A 22,280-nucleotide genomic window follows, 5' to 3' on the forward strand; every position below is an offset into this window, starting at 1 on the left:
AATCATAAAATAATTATTTCTATCTCGGATTTTGTGGTCACGAAACCACTATTCCGACTAGGCCCAAAATCAGGATATTACAATACCAAGATAAATCGTTTTACCAAAATTAACCTTTTTCGCTAACTGCAATGTTGCGAAAATTAAACAATCTTTCGGTCAATCCGATATCTTTCTATCTCATGTCTGTACTTATCAACCCATTCTCAATCTTTAATCATGCTTATAACCATTCCATCATTGAACCCTTTGGTTTCTCACCTGGAAACTCATTCAACATAAATCTCAGGAATTTCCCTTATAAAACACCACTTTGGTAAGGGAGAGGGGGACGTAGAGCCTCTAACTCAACTCTTATATACATGTAACACAGTTTTTATCATAGCAATCATATTTCAATCATGTCATCCATTTCGAGTAACTAACATTCATATTGATTTTACACTCACTTTCTAGTTATCTCATTTAAACAAGTGCACTTACACATGTATTTCAATGTTTCCTAGAAAATATTACTTATCCATTCACTACAACAAAACTGACTTTTAGCGGCGTTTTTTAGGCCTTAAGTGTCACTTTTAAGCGCCGCTAAAACTATTCGCGGTGTTTTTACAAGCGCCGCAAAAAACGCCACTATTGGAGATGCCGCTAAAGTTTGCGACGTTTATCTAAAAAACGCCGCTAAAGGTCATAAAAATTAAAAAAATAAAATATTATAAAATATTGTAAAAGTCATGAAAAATATAAAAAAATTAAAATTCATTATCAAAATATTGAGAAGAAGAATAATCTATGATATAAATACATATCCCGCCAAACAAAAAGTTTATCAATAACAATCAAACAAAATACCGCACTTATCATACTACACTAGAAATCTAACAAAATACAAATAGAACAAAATAATGATTGAATGCACACTTTAAGATAAGCAATTAGCTTAAACAAGTCGTCACTATGCATGAATTCAGCTAATCTTGGACCATGCATCCAACAAAAACTCAAACCTGAGAAAAAAGAAAAAAAAAGTTAATCAATGACACATATAACATCAAATTAATAATAAAATATGCAATTAACAAGTCAATATTAACGCCACATATAACATCAAATTGCACAACTTAATATACTCAATACATTAGCATAAATAAAATCACATTGAACAATGAATTTAACACATTCAAATAGATCAATTTTAAGCTCACTAATGGTTAATTTAGCATTTGAACAGCATATAAATGTTTGCATTTACAGCATGGTTTAATCAACTTCAAGCAGGAAATTAAATGCTTCAAAGTTCCAGCATTCAAAATCATATATGGACAACATTAATATGACATTTTCGAGCACCTTAAAGACACATTTGGAAAATTTGAAAAGCCATTTGAACAACCACATTCGAACATCTTAAAGACAACTAAATTTTGTCTTGTTTTGGACAACCTTAGAGGTCAGCAAGGCATGTATTAAACCACGCCTAACATGTTTATTTCATCATGCTTTGAACAACAATAAACAACCATTAAGCATTATATTAAATCAACTCTTTAACACATTCGAACAACTTAAAATACATCATTCGAATATCATAAATCACAACTTTTAGACACCATAAATTGCAGCATTTAACACCTAAATTTTCAGTATTTAACACATAAAATGGTTTTCTCCTTATTAAACACTTATACGACCCTCAAAGCCAAAGTATGCACCTGTAAGCCAAAGTCTGGCCAGTAAAGAAACCATTTATATGACCCTCAAAGCCACATATGTCAAAGAACATTATCTGATCTCTTTGAATTATGATATGGAAAGATAAATTTTTAATAATTCCACCATAATGCAAGAATTAGAATTTGTTTCGACAAAATTCATTGATCATGTTATTAATCATGTGCCTTTGCATGTACAGGCGTTGCATCTAAAACCTACATAGTTTAAATAAAAAATATCACCAAATCCATGGCCTATCCTCAAACAATCTATTATTTAGATACGTAGACAAGTCAAACAGAAAGCAGCTCATGGCAAAGCATTTTCGTGATCCACTATGTTAGTTGTTTTTATCTTTATTTCTTCCCCGAGTTCAACTTTAAACCTCAAAACATCTAAATATATTGATGGTCGAATGCTTAATATTGCGCACAACCAACACAATAGTCTAATCTTGGTTTATCTACTATGAAAAATACTAAATTATAAGTTACATAGAGAACAATTTCAATTATTTTCACTTGTAAAGCACCAAAAGAGTTGAACAACCTGCCTAAATTTCATCTCATAAGGTGGAAAACCTCGATTACACAAAAGCCTCTCCACCTTTTTGAAATAAATAACCAGCAAAAATTCACACGGCGATAGAAACTAATGCTATTGGAATAATATCTTAAAACAAATTCAATTCAAAATCGTTTTGATATTCATTTCGTAGCCAAATATAGCCTAATCTATTAAAATAATTATACAATTAAATTAAGTGCTCAAAATTTCCATACTTTCTTGAGAAACAAACAGATCGTGAAAAAAAAAGGTACTTGCTGCTCCAAAAGTGGCTTACATTGCATCAGCTGCGAGATCTGTTCATCAATATCAAGGGCTGAGTCTGTTGGTGCACCCATTTTTGATAATTAAGTAGCAAGAATAGAAATGATAAAGAAAGGAGAGACCATTAAAGTGGTGGTACAAATTTAGCACAAAGGCCAAAAAGGTAAAATAGGAATCCGAATATCTTTTATCCCTCGAAACCAAATAATGAAATTACATGAAAAATGCCTTCTTGGTATTTTAACTATAATTAGTACATTTTTATATTAATGGATTAAAAGTTTAAAGTTGTGATTAAATAGATTGCCGTGTTTAATATGTTCATTTTCTCTCACAGAAAAGTTTCAAATTAGTAATTATAATTTTGAGTAAACAAACTTGCAAAGCATTCAAAGGTGTGTTTGATAAATGAAATTCTAGAGATGAGCATCCCACATATCATATAGCACTCTTATCAAATAGAAATGAGTTTCTATTAATAAACAACTACTTTGATGGCATTTTAGTTAACACTGCATTACTAAACAACTTTGCAGTGCATTAACAAGTGTATTTGACAAATGAAATTCTAGAGGCAAACATCTCACATCACTCTCATCAAATGGAAATGAATTTCCCTGAATAAATGCATTATTAACAAGCTTAAAAAAATTTAAAAAATGTTTCCCATTAGTAAAGACCATAATTTATTATTCTCATAATTGAGTGACCAATTATACATATAATAGTTGACAATTCACTGTACACTAAACAAGCACAATGATGGATAATTGGGAAATAAAAAGTAACTTACACAGATTTCCCAGAGCGAGGCTCCAATGTGACAGCTCCCCAGATACTCGGGCATCCCTCTGTTTCAACTGTAAGAACTTGAACAAATGGAGCCACTGCCGCACCAATTGCCAAACCATATCTAGAACAAACAGATTGTGGTATTATCTCGCACATACAATTAAATAGCAATTAGAGCATGCATAGAGCTTGCTTCCTTTTTACCGCAGTTACATGTACTTCCATTTTCCAAGAGCAACTCTTAAGCCAGAATGGTTGGAAAACTAAGTGGCAAAAGTTGCTCAACCAAAACTATAGCAAATGGTATCTGAGTATCACACACAAAAGTTAAACATATCACAGAATATCATGTTCAGCGTTTCAACAAGGATTGTTACTTGCTCCAAATTCAAGGGCACTTTCAATTCAAATCATGTAAGGTGGTCTAACCTCACCAAATAGAAGAATGAAGGTCATTGGTATCAAGATAGCACCCCAAGCAGTAACCAAGCTATCAAGGAAAATGGGAAGTGCCTGATATATATGAAATTTAATTTAATCCAGTTCTTGTAAATTATTAACACAATTATTGATATAATATCATTTTATATTTATATATTGCATACATAAATATTTATATTTATTCAATATAAAAATAAATTAATGTATTTATTTTTAAAATATGTATGATTAAATCAAAATTAAAGTTTCAAGTATATATTTAAATCACAATTAGAATTTCATATTGAAAAATAATAATATTGAAAAAGAAATTCTTTCAACAATACTAGACCATGTCATACCCATCTATCAATTTAATTCCTAAAAGAGTTGATCATTGTAAATTTTAACTCTCAAATTTATATTTTTATCAATTTAATTATTATTTTTTGAACTAAATTTGAAGAATTTTTAAAAATATTAAATCTCTTTTTAACATAAATTTAACTACAAAATCATGGAAAGGAAAAATCCCCCACCCCCCCAATTTCACACTTTTTCCCCGGCATTTATTTTATCTTTTTAAAATTTTTTTTCCTTTCTGCCCAAATCTGTTCTCATTTTTCTTAGGGCTCAAGGTCTTTCTATTCTTGGTTTTTTCAAATGAAACCCTAATTCCTTTTAAATTACCCTTAGATTCCTACAATATTTACTAAAGGAACCACTCATTTTCAACTCTCTGAACAAAAATGGAGGTAGTTAATAGAGAGCGTGTGGTTTTCATGTGGGAATATTTACCTGGAGCGTTACCGCAATGAGCTCCGCTTGTATCGCCGGTTCTTATGCGGATTCCGGATTCCATTGACCATTCTTGGACCGACGTATGCGGTGGCGGTTGTGGATTCGCCATGGCCATTTCTGGTTGTTTTTCCTGTCTCTCTCTTTCTCGTTGGCTTTCCTCCCCTACTTTCCCTGATTTTAAATTTTATTTCTTATAAAAATATTTTAAATTTTCGATAATGTAATTGCGGCTTTTGGGCTGGTTGTTAGATTTTGTACATTTTGATCTGTCTGGTTGCCAAGAAAATGTAAAAGGACTGGGCGTTATAATTTGATTTTTTCGTTGTTTTCATTTTTGTTTTGCCATGAAGTCAACTCACTTGACTCAAATTAGCTATGTTGAGTTCCTTCCTGCTCTTTTTATTTACTGGTTTTGAGCTACAGGTTTTCTCTCTCTGTATCTGTTCTCTATAGTTTAAAAAGATTTCAACTTGTTAATAAATTGTTAACAGATGATTAGAGCTCTGAACCGAATTTCAATTTAATATATTTAGTTTTAAAAAACTTCCATTTTTCTTATTTTTGGCATATAAGATAATTTCTTTTATGTAATAACTTCTGTGAAGCTAACATTATATTCTACTAATGGTGGTTTTTTATGCAAACCACACACCATCCACTCCGAGGTGGCGCAGTGCTTGCTGCTTCCTTCGTTGCCTGTTTTCTGTGGTGCTTCGGATCTGGAGCTCCGGCTGTTTGACGACCCAGCTGTTGGAGCTTCCAGGTCTTTGAACCGAAAGCAAATTAAAGCTCAAGCTAGTCGAATTGCTAATCTGCTTCGCAAAACTGACGTTTCATATCTGTAAGTGTTTAAAATTCTAGTGAATTTGAAATTTTAGCTCAATTTTTTAGTGTTTTCTCAATGCAGTGAAATCTGAAAGAAAATATTTGGACTTCTAAATCTTTGATATTGTTATTGATTATATAAGTCTTATCTCTTCTTCTTTTTTGAATAATTTGACCCACATAGTTGCTATTTGATTTAATTGATGTTCGGCGTTCGCTATTTTCTATATTTTCTGTTCGAAGTTGTTAAAAGGAAAAATTATACGCGTTTGAAATAACGATTTATATAGAGAGCATATATAATTCTATCATTTATGAAAAAGATGAAAGTAAAATTATGCGTTTTATGTTAAATAACTGTAATTTTGATTTTTCAGAAATTTTTTTTTTCCCATAAGCAAAAGCCAAGTATAAAAAAAAGTAACAATCAATGGAATATTAAATGATTAATTATGGATTTGAGATGCCAGTCTTAGGTGTAAGCAAGTGATTATATTTCTTTTTTTTTTTTTTTTTTTGGAGCCCTTGGAACTTCATGCACAAGTTCTCCAATACAACCCTGCAGCATTTGAGTATGTTACCCCTGGTAAACAAAGTATTCTCGTTTTCAGAATTTTATGTAGAATACTTGTTCTATTCTAAGCTTTTATCTTCTTTATGTTCCATCCTTTTCTCCATCTTGCGAACTTTTATTTGAAGCTTTCAAACCACCTGAAACTTCACTAATTGTTATATTAGAATGCAATGGTAAAGCACATGTGATACCAACATTCATAGTAATAAACCATTACGATGAAGTATTCATTGTGTTTGCAATTATGATAAAGAAATATCTATTATAGAAGATACAGTAAAAATGAAATTAAGTGTTGTTTGTGTAGAATTGAGTGCAAGAACCTTAAACACTCAGTCCTTTGTTTTTATTTTTATTTTTTATTCTCAGTCCTTTTGATCTTAAAGGGAATACAAAACTAGACAAAGTTTTAAGTTTTTGATCCGGTTTGTGCAGGATTGGTCATTACACAATCCCTAAAGAGATGAATGAGGTCTGCAATTGGCTTACAGCAAGGTTGGGGCTCGAGGGATAAGGCTAAATATAGCCAAGAGTCAGGAAGCAATAAAGGTGAAAAGAGAGAAAACTGCATATGTTACAAGTAGTTAGTAAACAAAATGGATTGTTAGGGTATATGGTATACTTGGATCTGGATATATTTCACTACTTGGGGCTACCTTTGTAGAAATAAGAGTTCAACAGAGTTTCTTGGAATTGAAGTTGCAATTTCAAATTGTATTAGCTTTTTTGTAGTACAACATCAATATCAATGTCCATTGTCTTAGGTACTTTTTTATTTGTTTACTTTTGTACATTGAATTGAATGTTAGTGATATACATTTAAGCTACATGTTAGTGTATTTTGATTGTTGGATCGATTTTTGTAGTGAATATTCAATTATTATTTTAATTTTAATTTTATATTTTATATTTTATATTTTATATTTTTTAGTTGTATTTAAAGCACAATTCCTATCATTATTCACTATAAATATTTATAAAAATATATTAATATTGAAATAATAAAAATAGAAAAAATTACATTATACGTGTCTATCCTAATCTTTTTAAGGTTACTTTAGACGGATTTATCTCAATCTTTTTTAAAGGTTGTCTTAGACAAGATTTATCCCAACTATCTAAACCTTTTTTAAAAGTTGCATTAGACAATGTCTATCTCAACTTTGCTTTAGACGGGTTTATCCCAACCTTTTTAAAAGTTGTCTTAGATAAGGTATATCCCAACCTTTTTAAGGTTGTATTAGATGACTTTATCTTAACTTTTTTAAAGGTTGCCTTAAACAAGGTCTATCCTAACCTTTTTAGGGTTGCTTTAGACGAGTCTATTCCAACTTTTTTTAAGGGTTGCCTTAGAGAAGGTCTATCCCAACCTTTTTAAGGTTACCTTAAACAAGTCTATCCTAACATTTTTTAAGGGTTGCCTTAGACAAGGTCTATCCCAACCTTTTAAAGGTTATCTTAAATGAGTCTATCCCAACCTTTTTTAAGTGTTACCTTAGATTGGTCTATCCTAACCTTTTTCAAAGGTTGGCCTTGACTAGGTCTATCCCAACCTTTTTTAAAGGTCGGCATTGACTGGGCCTTTCACAACCCTTCAATAAGGGTCGGCTTATGTTGACTTATGCCAACGCTTTTTCAAAAGCATCGCGGAGCCTATGCCAACTGTACTATAGACAACCTTTCTGGAAGCGTCAAGAGAAGCGTCGCGAAACCTATGCCAACCTTTTTTGCGTCATCTTAGGTCAAAAAAGGTGTCACGGTAGGCTGTTTTGTTGTAGTAAGGAATGAATATGAGCATGTTGAGTAACACAGGTATGTATGCCAAGCTCATGATAAATGATTTCAGTTTATGATGCACATTTAGTGAAGATATAAATAGGTAATTCATACTTATGAGAATGATTTTGTGTTGACCTTGTGGTTATAGGTCTATACTTATGATGTATGAATATGTAACCTTACCAATGTGGTGAAAATAAATTAATATGGTGTGATAAACGTAGTATCGTTAATTTACACTAAAACAGTTTTGGATAGTAGCCATAGTCTGACTTTAAAAATCCACCAAAAATTATGAAAATTGAGTTAGAGGCTGAATAAAATATGAAATTAAATCCTAATGAGTCTAGTTTCACATAGAAGAAATTGTGTAAGCAAAAGAGTTTCATATTATGAAATATTTTAATTGTTGTGAGACAGAGTCAGAATGACTTCGAAATCCCCTGTTCTGAATTGAGAAAATAATTGAAAATTGTAAAAAAATAGTTATGATATATAATTTATATTATTAGAATTCTTAATGAGTTTTTTTTCAAGATAAATATACGGGAACATCATCCGAATCTCGTACTAAGAGATAATTAATTTTTAGTGAAGAGGGGTCAGAACTGTCAGACAGCAAAAAAGGGTAACTTTGAGGAATAAACTGTACTAATTGGCTGACCAAAAATTTTGAAAATTTTATGATAAGAAGATATGTGAGTCTAATTTCAGGGAAAATTAGCATAACTTAATTTAGAGTTCCGTAGCTTCAGATATAAATAATTTAGTGACTGTGACTTGAGAAAACAGCTTGACTGGAACATGAGTGAAAATGCAAATAGGGTTGTATTACCATGAGAAGCAAGTTGATAAATTGCTTATTATTTTCATACGGTCTTCCTAAGCTATAAAGCTTAGTTCTTTCCTTTCCTCTCCTTTAATGTTTTTAGGTTAGCTCGGGGTTGGAGATCATCAGAGGTAGCATCACACTATCAAGTCGCTATCTTTGGAATAATGAAGCATATATTAGAAATTTCAAGTGAGTGGCATGTATAGGGATCTAGTTGATTGACATGTATTATTTTGCTTTGGCCAAATGTGTTGATTATATTGAGTTATATGTATATGGCCATGAGATGTGACTCATATTGATTATGGCTTATAAGCCTAGCTATTCATGTCAGGTCTAATGTTTATAATGTGATTATGTTTGTTTGCCATGTATGGTTAGTAATATGAGATGTGTGTTGGATGTATGCTCTATGACCAACTAAGGTGGTCATAGCCATATAGTAATTGCACATTATAAACACAACGTGATAATGATTGAGCATGACTGCTTGATGAATAAGTTGGTAACCATATTATAATGATAAAAGTGGTCATCAAAATGACAAGTCTTATGAATGTGAAATAAGGAGTCTGGACTTGGTATTGCATGAGTCGATGCATTATTTGTAAGAGGACATTTTAATGTTAAGGATGTGCCTTAATAAAGAATGTTTAATCATTAAAATGATGCAATGATTTGCGTTTTTGATGTGCATAAGGTTGTAAAAGATTATGGGTAACATGAAGGCTTGGAAAATAGCCTAAGTGTTGGCCACACGAGTTGAGACACGACCGTGTGTCTCAACCGTCTAAAGGACACGGCCTGGAGACACGGGCGTACGGCCCGACCGTATAGTACGATGTACATGCTGACGTCATAAATAGAGAGTTACACAGCTTGAGGACACGGGCGGTCCCTATGTCCACACGAGCGTGTGACATGCTAATGTCATAAGTAGAGAGTTACACGGCCTGAAGACACGAGCGTGTCCCTATTTCCATAGAGGCGTGTGACCCTGTTTCATGGGAAAATTTTTTAAGTTTTCCTGAAACTTCTTAAAGTTCTTGGTTAGTCCCGAATCGATTCTGATGAATGTTTTGGGCTTCGTAGACCCAAATAAGGGACGGCATGCATGTGTTTGAAAGGTTTTGAATTAAAAGAGATTTTATGGTCCAGTTTTTGCATGAATATGTATGTTTAAGTCCAATAATGCCTCATACCCTGTTTCGACGTCAGACATGGGTAAGGGGTGTTACATTTAGTGGTATCAAAGCATTGTTACATTTAGTGGTATCAAAGCATGGTTTAGTCGGTTTTTTAACTAACCTAGCAGGTGTAAGCGTCTAGCTATACATGCCACAAGTTTGTGATAGTGTGATGTCTCCCGGCTCGAATGAGAACTATCTTGTGTGGGCAAGGTACTCTCCAACTGAGCTACACTCGATCACGTAGATAATGATGCTAAAGTATTCAATAAAGTGCAGTTATGAAGAGTTGAAACTCAGAAAGGTACGAACAAGAATTCGTGAAATGTATATGTACATGGTATAATAAGCTTATCCATGATTGATTGATAATCCCATGGTGTACATGATTGATTTGTTCGAGTGAATACGTGTGTTTAGATAACTTACTAAAAATACAGGTAGAAAGAATGTTCATGTATACTTATTTGAATGAATATGGTTGCCAAATTCACATAGTCTGATTAAATGTGTTAAATTGTTTGGACCGGTTTACATGATTGTAATTATATGTCTAAATGAAGGTGTACGAGGTAAAAGTATAGATTGTGATAAACTTAACCATATTTGTTGGCCCTTGTATGATATCATGTGCATGACTTGTATGATCAAATGAATAGATTAGTAAAGTTATCCAGAAAACATGGAATGCATGCATAAGTATACTTGTTTAAATGAGATAACTGGAAAGTGTCCGTAAAATCAATATGAATGTTAGTCTACTTGGAATGAATGACATGATTGTGCTGATGTTGCCATGATGATGAAAATTGTGTTACATGCATATGTATATGAGAGTCGAGTTAGAGGCCCTACGACCCCCTCCCCCTTACCAAGTGGTGTTCTATAATGGAATTTCTCGAGATTTGTGATGAACAAGTTTCTGGATGAGAAACCAAAGAATTCAGTGATAGAATGGTTATAAGCACGATTAGTAATTAAGAATGGGTTGATAAGTACAGATAGAGCTAGAAAGATATCGGATTGACTGAAAGATTATTTAATTTTCACAATATCACAGTTAGTAAAAATATTAACTTCGACAATCGATCTATTCTGAAAAGATGTCGGGAAATAATATTTGAAATATGAAATGGCCACGTACGGTAATTACAGTAAGCAGATTATGACTGCCTCTCTTGAAATATAGCATGAAATCAATTGTCTGCAGAAAGGTTATTGAGACTATCTATTTTCCGATGAATTTTTGTAAGATGGAAATGTTCCCTAATCTTGATGATAAACAATCTACATGATCCTATTTCTTTCTGGTATTTTGTTACCTTCCGTCTGTTGGGAATTGATGAAAAGGGGTGCATGATACTATGATTCGGCTTCTGCTAATAGTTAATTTGTCCAATATGTATATGGGAAGGTATGTCATTCTTGTTACATCTATCTCAGGTGGTCACAATGATATTTTCTTCTGCATTTCTTTTCTCTAAGGAACCATTGAGGTCTCTCATATTTTCTTATGAATTTTGTCCTCGATCTTTTGATAAGGTATTGTGATTGGATTTTCTTGTTTTGGATTTCTTTATGTTGGATTTTTATATTCTGGATTTCTCCGTTATGGATTTCCTTATAGTGAATTCTTGGTCATCTTTATCTCGTCAATTGTCGAACATGGATTATAGTTAAAGTATGACATTTAGCTTGCGGTATATATAAATATCAAGTATGATTGTGTTTCTGATTTGATTACAGTAATTGTATGATCTTAGTAATTGGAGTTCTCAAATTTCCGTATGAGGATTTAACATTAGCAAAGCTTGGACAGATGAAAATATTGTTAACCAAAGCATTTGAATTGATTTAGTATGCATTGGACAAAGACTTCTTGATTTTCAGTGATAGTTATTGTACGATCTTTGAGAAGAGCAAAATGCAATGGTAAACATTTGGGTAGAAAATCCAAAACTTATACAGAGATTTCGCAAGAAAACTTACAGGAGTAATGTATTAGCGATCGAGTTTGGAACTCGACATCGTTGATCCTTGGGTAGAATACTTGAAATGTTGAAAGTTTAAGAAATGTATATCAAGTGTCATCATAATTATCTTCGCCCATGTTGGAAATGGAATGGAAATGAGAAGAAGCTACTATGGATTTCATGTATGATTTATTACTGTCTCTGAAAGAGAAAAATGTTATATCGCTTATTATTAAATGTTAGATGAGATATGTAAACCATGCTAGTATGTACTGAATTTTCGCTCATCAGCTTCGAGGAATTTTGTGTCTTTATGATTGTTGGATATTTTAAAATTTTAGTCTCCATTAATCGGATTGAGGATCCGAGTTTTATATCATGAATTCTTGGGAAAGCGAGAGGAGGCTTTAGAATTAAAGGTAACTGAGAGTTGAATTGGCAAAAAAATCAGACTGTATGAAATTATAGAGAGTATGAGACTGAGATGAACCGACTAGTTTCACTATTCGAATTTGAAAAGATTCAAGTATGTGTGTATATGTGATATGATAGCATAAATGGGACCTTTGTGTATATGAACTCTCAGGTAAAGGTTGAAATTCAGCCGAGGTACGGTATAGTAATGAACTGCTTATGATACTGATATGGAAAGGTCAATAGATAAGTATTAGAGACACAGATGAGTGAAAGTTATTTAACAATGATTATGGGAAAGAGAAGTTTATGTGAATACCAAAATCACTTTTCTGGTAAGATTTTAGGGACGAAAATCCCTAAGGGGGAGAATTGTAACATCTCGAAATAGGGCTTAGTAGGAACAGTGGTTTCAGAACCACAAATCAGGTCAAGAAATTATTTTAATATTATTTTATGTGTTATAGCTTGATTATATAAGTGCATGAAAATTTTGGTGAATTAATTTTGGCGTTTGAGTGCTTAATTGCGAAAAAGGACTAAATTGCATAAAGGGGAAAAAGTTTTGTTTTAATAGTCAAAGGTGTCAAATTGCTAGAGAACCTTAATTTGGGGTCTTTAAAGTAAGATTAGGCCATTAAATAAGTAATGGTCGGCCATAGGGGGAGCAAAAGAGTTGAAAAGTCAAAATTTGGTATGGTTAGTATTTGATGACATAAGCAAACACTAATAAAATAGGCACCCTTCGTCTCCATCTTTCTTCACCAAAAATACCAGAAAAAATAAGGGTTTGGAAGCTTGAAATTCCATCAAACTCTTCACCCTTACAAGTAAGTGATTTAGATGCTTATTTTTGATAATTTTTGTACTTTTGGAACCTTTGTAGCTTAATCTAGCTAATGAGGGGACTATTTTGCAAAATGGTTGAAATTATAGGGTTTTACCATGAGAATATTCATGTTTTTTGCTGCATTTTTATGGAAGAAAATGAATCTTAGTTGTGAAATAAACAACTTTTGTGAAAGGTGTTAGCATGAAAACACCTAAAAGTATCATTTTGTAAAGTTTGTAAAATAGAGAGTAAATGTGTGTAATAATTGAAATCTTGAGTTGTTATAGTTATGAAAATGGTTCAGCTAGGCTTAAAGAGTAAAAAAATTGAATAAAAATCATTTTACGAGCGTAAGGAAAAAGCGTAATTTTGGCAAAGTTTAGGGAAAAAATTGTAAATTTGCCAAAATATGATTTTTGGGTTAATTTGAATAATGTGAGTCCTAAATGGGCTATATTTGAAATGATAGATCAAGGAAATCGAGATTTGGGCTTAAATCGAGAAAAATACAAGTTTATGGACTAATGGTAAAATTGTCATTTTCGTATTTGAGGTAAGTTCGTATGACTAAATAAACATGTTATCCATGTTATTGTTAATATACTTGAATCTATCTTGCTTCGGTTATATTGAATTATATGTTGATGATATTGAGTATGATGAAAGTGATGCCAAAAGTTAATAACATTCACGTGATGGTAGAATACATTAGAAATTCAATGGAATATGATATCCCATAGAAACGAGTAAGTCATATGTAAATAATATAACTACATTGTTATTACAAGTATTTGAATAGATATAGCATAAATTACTTGATTGTGGAAATGATTATGTATGATGAGAATTGATGTAGAGGAACCTTTCGGTTGCTAGTGTAAGACATGTCTGGGACATGCATCGGCCGCATTATGAAATGCCAGTGTAAGAAATGTATGGGACATGCATCGACATTGAGACGAGAGCCAGTGTAAGACATGTCTGGGACATGCATTGGCTACAAGATTTGTCAGTATAAGACCATGTCTAGGACATGACATCAGTAGGGATATGTGAGAGCTAGTGTAAGACCATGCCTGGGACATGGCGTTGGCCTCGATTTTGATAGTCAGTGTAAGACATGTTTGAGACATGGAATCGACTTGATGGACGAGCCAGTGTAAGACCATGTCTGGGACATGGCATGGCATTATACCCTATGTTTAAGGCTTAGTGAATATCCGATAGCTTTTCGAATGGTTCAACGGTGAGGTTACGGTTTAAGCTAAATGAGAAAGTTTATGACCATATTGTGAATGGTACAGGTACTTACATGAAATTGATGAGAAGTGAATTCAATTCATGTTATATGATTAGTAAGGAATGAATATAAGCATGTTAACACAGGTATGTATACCAAGCTCATGAGAAATGATTTCAGTTTATGATACACATTTAGTGAAGATGTAAATAGGTAATTCATACTTATGAGAATGATTTTTTGATGACCTTGTGATTATAGGTCTATACTTATGATGTTTGAATATGTAACCTTACCAATGTGGTGAAAATGAATTAATATGGTGTGATAAACGTAGTATCGTTAATTTACACTAAAATAGTTTTGGATAGCAGCCATAGTCCGGCTTTAGAAATCCGCCAAAAATTGTATAAATTGAGTTAGAGGCTGAATAAAATATGAAATTAAATCCTAATGAGTATAGTTTGACATAGAAGAAATGGTGTAAGCAAAAGAGTTTCATGTTATGAAATATTTTAATTGTTGTGAGACAGAGTCAGAATGACTTCGAAATCCCCTGTTCTGATTTGAGAAAATAATTGAAAATTGTAAAAAAATAGTTATGATATATAATTTATATTATTAGAATTCTTAATGAGTTTTTTTTCAAGATAAATATACGGGAACATCATCCGAATCTCGTACTAAGAGATAATTAATTTTTAGTGAAGAGGGGTCAGAACTGTCAGACAACAAAAAAGGGTAAATTTAAGGAATAAACTGTACTAATTGGATGAACCAAAAATTATGAAAATTTTATGGTAAGAAGATATGTGAGTCTAGTTTCATTTAAAATTAACATAACTTAATTTGGAGTTCTGTAGCTCTAGATATAAATAATTTAGTGACTGTGACTTGAGAAAACAGCTTGACTGGAACATGAGTGAAAATGCAAATAGGGTTGTATTACCATGAGAGGCAAGTTGATATATTGCATATTATTTTCATAGTCTTACTAAGCTATAAAGCTTACTCCCTTCCTTTCCTTTCCTTTACTGTTTTCAGGTTAGCTTGGGGCTGGAGATCGTCAGAGGCAGCATCACACTATCAAATCGCTATCTTTGGAATAATGAAGCATATATTAGAAATTTCAAGTGAGTGGCATGTATAGGGATCTAGTTGATTGACATGTATTATTTTGTTTTGGCCAAATGTGTTGGCTTATATTGAGTTATATGTATATGGCCATGAGATATGGCTTATATTGATTATGGCTTGTAAGCCTAGCTATTCATGTCATGTCTAATGTTTATAATGTGATTATGTTTGTTTGCCATGCATGGTTAGTAATATGAAATGTGTGTTGGATGTCTGCTCTATGACCAACTGAGGTGGTCATAGCCATATAGTAATTGCACATTATAAACACAAAGTGATAATTATTGAACATGAGTGCTTGATGAATAAGTTGGTAACCATAGTATAATGATAAAAGTGGTCATCAAAATGACAAGTCTTATGAATGTGAAATAAGAAGTCTACACTTGGTATTGCATGAGTAGATGCATTACTTGTAACAGGACATGTTAATGTTAAATATGTGTCTTAATATAGAGTGTTTAATCACTAAAATGATGCCATGATTTGATATTTTTATGTGCATAAGGTTGTAAAAGATTATGGGTAACATGAAGGCTTGGAAAATAGCCTAAGTGTTGGCCACACGGGCTGAGACATGACCGTGTCTCTCAACCGTATGAGGGACACGGCCTGGAGACATGGGCAAGTGGCCCAGTCGTGTAGTTCGTTGTGCATGCTGACGTCATAAATAGAGAGTTACACGGCCTGAGGACACGGTCGTGCCAAAGGCACACTAGCATGTCCCTATGTCCACACGGGCATGTGACCCTGTTTCATGGGAAAATTTTCTAAGTTCTCCTAAAACTTCTTAAAGTTCTCGGTTTAGTCCCGAATCGATTCCGATGAATGTTTTGGGCTTCGTAGACCCAAATAAGGGACGACATGCATGTGTTTGAAAGGTTTTGAATTAAAAGAGATTTTATGGCCTGATTTTTGCATGAATGTGTATGTTTAAGTCCGGTAATGCCTCATACCCTGTTCCGGCATCGGACATGGGTAAGTGGTGTTACATACGTTACATGGTTGTGTGTCCCCTGGGGTACCCTACGATTTAAAGTCAGTATACCCTACAGTTTTGACACGGCCTAAACACAGGGGCGTGTCTATCGGTCCTGTGTGGCACACGGGCTGGCACATGGGCGTGTGGTCGGCCGTGTGATCCAATTCAATAGCCTCCCTAATTTTCACACGACTTAGCACATGAGTGTGTCTTGTGGCCATGTGGACAAGTCAGTATGTATGCTCTGTTTTGCCACGGCCTAAACACAGACCCACAGGCGTGTCTAATGTCGTGTGAGGCATACGGCCTATTCACACGGGCGTGTGACCTTTGTAACTTAGAAAAATGTTTAAGTGTTGAAAACTTTTGTATCTACTCGGTTTAGTCTCGACCTCTTTCTAAAGCATGTTTAAGGTCTCGTTGACCAAGAAAGGGACTTTATGTTGATGTTTGATTATGATGCTATAATTTTTGAATTTCAAATGTTCTGATATGTTCGGTAATGCCTTTTAACCCTAGTCCGGTGACGGATACAGGTTAGGGGTGTTACAGTGATTGTGCTCTGAAAAACTTCCAACCGATCTAGCTTTCCGATGATCTACAAGACAAAGAAAAAAATATATAAACAACTAATGCTTAGTAAGCTCGTATAAAGGAAACTTAAACCTATCGAAGATAATACGATAAAAACAAGCATAATTTCATTAAATCATGAGCATAGTTTCCTTTTCTAAACACACCACTTCACAAGGTTAGTAGATGTATAAATGAGCATATAAATTCAACCAATTCATGGAACATATCACAATAAGCATTTGATGTACATATATCATCTATCATGTATTTAAATAATACCCTTTTCATACAAAGTACATATATCAACATTTTTCATTTCATCTTTTAATAACATAGACCATTTCATATACATATTTATTCAAATTAAACTTTAATCACCCAGTGAACCAAATGAAACAAATGACTTTATTATGACATAAAACATTACAAGGAAATGTATTTAAAACTTAATTCAACCTTCTATTAGCATAATAAACTATAATCAATTAATATAATACTTATAAGTTTTATTCACATAATGCCATGATATCTTTCAATCATGGTCTTTTCCTTTTCTCAAATTAATAAACCCCATCACCAATTTCTAGACATATATATATATATAAGTAACAGTTTACTTCTAGAAATCAAATGAATTACTTTAATTGAAATACCAACTTACCTCAACTACAAATGTTGCAAAAACAAAGTTGATGACTACTCTGAAACCTTAGCTTTTCCTTGATTTCTGTTCGCTTACATCTTTTCTTGATCTAAATAAATATTCTTGTTCAATTAATTCAATTCCAACAATTAAATAATTAATTTCTACTTATAGACCCCTTCTATTAATAATTTACAAAATTATCCTAACATTTTAACCTTTATGCAATTTAGTCCCTAAACCAGAAACTCACAAATTAACCACAATCAATGAAAAACTAAGCTAGTCAATTTTTCCTAGGGTCCATTACAGCCCATAACTTTCATCATTTCACCCTATTTTCGTTGAATTTTACTATTATCTCAAATAGGTCCCTAAACATTAAGATCATAAGAAATCGCTTAACAAAATACTTATTTTTAACTACCAACCTTAATAATCTATTAAATAAATTCAAAAACACTTTCAATCCATTCATGGCAAGTCCCTAAACTTTTAATACTTTTACAAATTGACCCTTAGTCTAGCTAAATTAAGCTAAAACAATCTCAAAAATATAAAAATCATTAAAAACAGATACAAAATAACTTACATACAAAGAATCAAACACAGATCAAAGCTTGAAGCCCCTCCAACAATGAAGTTCAGTCAAGAAAGAAAGACTGTGACAGCCCAAAATTGACCCTAGTCGGAAGGTGGTCTCAGGACCACAAAACCGAGGCATAAAAATAATTAAAAATTTATTTTGATGCCTATAATATGTGTGTGCTCATGTATGACATTTTATGATGATTGATTTAGTGTTATAAGGGTGAATTCCACAAGAAAGGACTTAGTAATGAACTTTGAAAGTATGATAGGAAATGTGTGATGACTAATTAAAGCATGCATGCAAAATAATGGACTTGCATGTCAAATTCCCCTTTATAGGTGGTGGCGGCCATGACAAGGGAGGATGGGCTAAACATGTCATGAAACATGTTTTGTTGGTGCATTAGGGTGAAATAATAAACAAAGGTGTATGGGTGATAAAAAATGAAAAAAAAATGTGTGTGAGTGTGGTAATCCCCCTATTGCCGTGAGTTGTAGAGAAGGAAAGAAAAAATTTTGTTCATCCTTTCTTTGAGCCAAAACTAAGGAAGAAGGAGGATTTTTGCTTCATGCTTGGTTTGGAAGAGATCTAGAAGGAGATTTGGCTAAGTTTGCATCAAGATTAAGGTATGTATGAGGTTGTGTTAGGAGTTTCATGCATGTTTTGGTTGCTAACTTGATGTGCATGTTAGCCATGGCTCAAATCTTTGTTAAGCCATGGAAATGGTATTTGGCCAAAGTTGTTATGGTGATAAAGCCATTGTATGCTAAGTGTGAAGCTTGATGATGATGCATGCAATGATGGATTGTCTACTCTTGAGTAAGATTTTGAGCTTTCTTTTGTTTTATCATGATTGAAGTTGAAAAGGAGCATGATTGTCATATTCGCCATGATGCATTCATGAGCATGGTTCATGCTTCTTGCATGTTAGTTAAAATTTGTGTTTTGGATGGCTATAGACACCTTGAAATTCGCCATGCTCATATATGTATATATATGTTTGCACATGATGTTTTGGTTATGAAGGAAGTGATGAATAAGTTTGTTTAAAGAAGAAGATGTTGAAGAATAATTGTGAAATTGTAAGCACATTCTGCCTAGCACACATATGAGTGCTTGATGCTATATTGTAAGTTTTGAGCTACAATATGCAAAGCATTAACTAGTAAAATGCATGCTGTTTTGTGTGGTATTAAGTGCATAATTGGCCTCAACATGGACAAGTATATTCGCCTTGGGTAGCCTATTGAAGGCCTTAGCTTTTCCTTGATGCTCGAATAAATTGTATTGAATTGCTTGATGTAGTATAAAATGTGCATGACCATTGTGTATTCAAGCTAAAGGGTGGCCATATGACCATTTAAATTCCTTGTCATATTCGGCCATAAGCTAGCACAATGAGGTTTTGATAAATTGAATTTGTTTGAATTAGCTCAAGAGCTAAGAGGGCCACAATTGGACAAGGGGAAGGAAAAAGTAATCGAATAGCCGTAAAAGCCGTTCGACAACATCCGAGGTAAGTCCTCAAGAAGTGACCTTACTTGAATTATGTGGAATGAAATATGGATGTATTGATTATTGATTTATGTGTGTATGAGTATTCGAATGATACCCGGCTAAGTCCCGAAGGCGATTATGTTAGTGATTATAATTGTGTTTGAGCCTTAGTAACGAAAATAAATATGTATGTCCAATGATTATTGATGTATGTGTGCATGAGAAATTGATTGATATCCGGGCTAAGCCCGAAGACAATTATGCTGGAAATTATAACCGGTTAAGACCAAGGTAATTGTGCTAGTGGCTACATCCGGCTAAGACCAAGGCATTCGTATGAGTCATTCTATCCGGCTAAGACCAAGGCATTTGTGCAAATCGTGATATCCGGGTTAAGTCCCGTAGGCCTTGGTGCGGGTTACCATAACCGGCTATGTCCCGAAGGCGATTGATCGAGTAGCGACATCCGGTTAAACTCGAAGGTATGTGATTTGAAAATTATAAGCTTGCTGGAAAATTTCAGCTAATGCACTTGTGAAATTTCCCAATGACAATGTAAGTGCGGTGTGTGCTTTATGCGCTAGGAGTAAGAGCGTGTGAATATCCGCTCCTATGATGGAACGAGTTATCGGCCTTAATGAAGCCGTTATTTGTGTATGAACATAAGAGTTGGGATGGTGAAGTAAGTATGATTATGTGAATGTGCATTAATGAAATGATGCATTTAACTATGTGAATGTATTGCTGTAATTAGAGTTGATTATATCATTGAGACTTACTAAGCATAAAAATGCTTACTCATTGCTTTGGCTCTCGCTTAGATTTCGCCGATAGCAATCGGATTCGGGATCGTTGAAGTCGAAGTCATCCACACTATCAAGCCCCCATTTTGGTATAAATTCTTGGTTGAACTTGAAATGGCATGTATAGGACTACCCCTTGTTGGTTTAAATATGTTATGATGTATATGTGTACGGCCATGCGAAAATGGCTCGTAATAGTGAAGTATCAACTTAAACTATTTGCAGTTTGTATATATATATATGGTGTCATGATGTGACTATGAATTGGAAATGGGAATGTTGGTCACATGATCAGCCATTGGCATGGTTAAAATGATCATATGTGGACCTATGTAAGGCAAGACTAGTTGGTTCATGGAGACTACAAAATAGGTAAGACCTACCTTAAAACAGATGCTGCCAGCTGCAGTAACGTGAATGTGAAAAATCACCAAAATTTGTAGGAATGGTATTAAATAGTGAATCAGCTATGTAAATGAACATTGATGAGTCTATTTTCATATGGAAGAAACGAAATGGTCATAGGAGTTACATGTTAAGAGATATTAAAGCTATTGTGAGACAGGGCCAGAACGGTTTCTGGGTTCCCTGTCGCAACTTTAAAAATTTACTATAAATTATCCAGAAATAATTAGGAGACATACCTTATATGTACAGATTCCATTTTGAGTCTAGTTTCATTAGAAACAAACGGCACCAGCATTAAAGCCCTGTACAGAGAGATATTCAAGTTATACCGCGTGAAGGTCAGAGCAGTCGATCCCTGTAACATGGGTGACTTTAACTAATAAACTGTACCAATTGGCCCGACCAAAAATTCTAGAAATAAATTCATGGATGGATATATGAGTCTAAATTCAGGGAAAATTTACGAAACCAGTTTCTGAGTTTTGAAACTCGAGATATGATTTTTAAGTCGACAGTGACGCAGTTTTTCCAGCCTGGCTGGAAATGTCCAATGGATGGGCAAAACAAGTGAACTTGGCTTGCTAACCCCTCGTGTCCGACACCGGCGATGGTCTCGGGTTCGGGGTGTTACAAAGACCCATGAGAAAGATGACATATTTCATCTTTTGTCCATTTTCATTTATTATTTAATTACCAAAGTAACATTTAAAATTAATGGAAATTCCAAAATAACCAAGCCACTACCGTCATTATAACTAATATGGTTTATTTACTTTTTAAAACCCTCCAACTAAAACTTTGTTATCAATTAGCACATTTAAACTAGTAATAATTAATTTTTGCAGATTTTATGATTTAGTTATTTTACTTAATTAACTATGCAAATTTATGGACCAAATTTTAATATACCTATATAATTATTCCATAAATATTTAATAAAACAATATTTACGAGCTCGATTTACATAAACTGTAATAGCTCATTTTTCAGTGAAATTGAAACAGTAGTTTTGGGACCACAAATCTGACTTTGAAATATTTATTTTGTTATTATTTTATTTTCTACAGCATGATAGTAGTATCGTTTAAAATTTTCGTTAAGAAATTTTACCGTTTAGATGCTTAATTGAATAAAAAGGACTAAATCGCATAAAGTGCAAAAGTTGGGTCTAATAGCTAAAAGTATTAAATAGCTATAGAATTTAAAGTATGAGTCCTTATGTGGTAATTATACCATTCATGTTGATAGTGGAATGTGATGGCTTGGTATTGTGAAAATTTTAATGTTTTAAAAGGTTATAATGGTAATTTGTTAAATAATGATAAGTAAAATAAAACAATTTAAGTCTTCATCTTCTTTAATTCATTCTTAGCCAAAAATTAGGATAAAGAAAAACCATTGAAGAGCTTTAACTTTCAGCAATCTCTTA

General features: G+C 33.2%; 1 long non-coding RNA gene across 2 annotated transcripts; it reads left to right on the plus strand.

The window, feature by feature from the left end:
• Positions 1 to 4,313: 4,313 nt before the first annotated feature.
• On the plus strand, positions 4,314 to 6,856 carry LOC108458499 (uncharacterized). Of its 2 annotated transcripts, XR_001867306.2 has the most exons (3): positions 4,331 to 4,677; positions 5,232 to 5,398; positions 6,392 to 6,856. It is a non-coding gene; the product is annotated as an uncharacterized LOC108458499 (long non-coding RNA). The 2 variants fall into 2 exon arrangements; XR_001867305.2 differs by having other exon boundaries at positions 4,314 to 5,398.
• The last annotated feature ends 15,424 nt before the right edge of the window (positions 6,857 to 22,280 follow it).

This window comes from Gossypium arboreum, chromosome 4 (genome assembly GCF_025698485.1).
Source record: "Gossypium arboreum isolate Shixiya-1 chromosome 4, ASM2569848v2, whole genome shotgun sequence".
NCBI classification, from domain to species: domain Eukaryota; kingdom Viridiplantae; phylum Streptophyta; class Magnoliopsida; order Malvales; family Malvaceae; genus Gossypium; species Gossypium arboreum.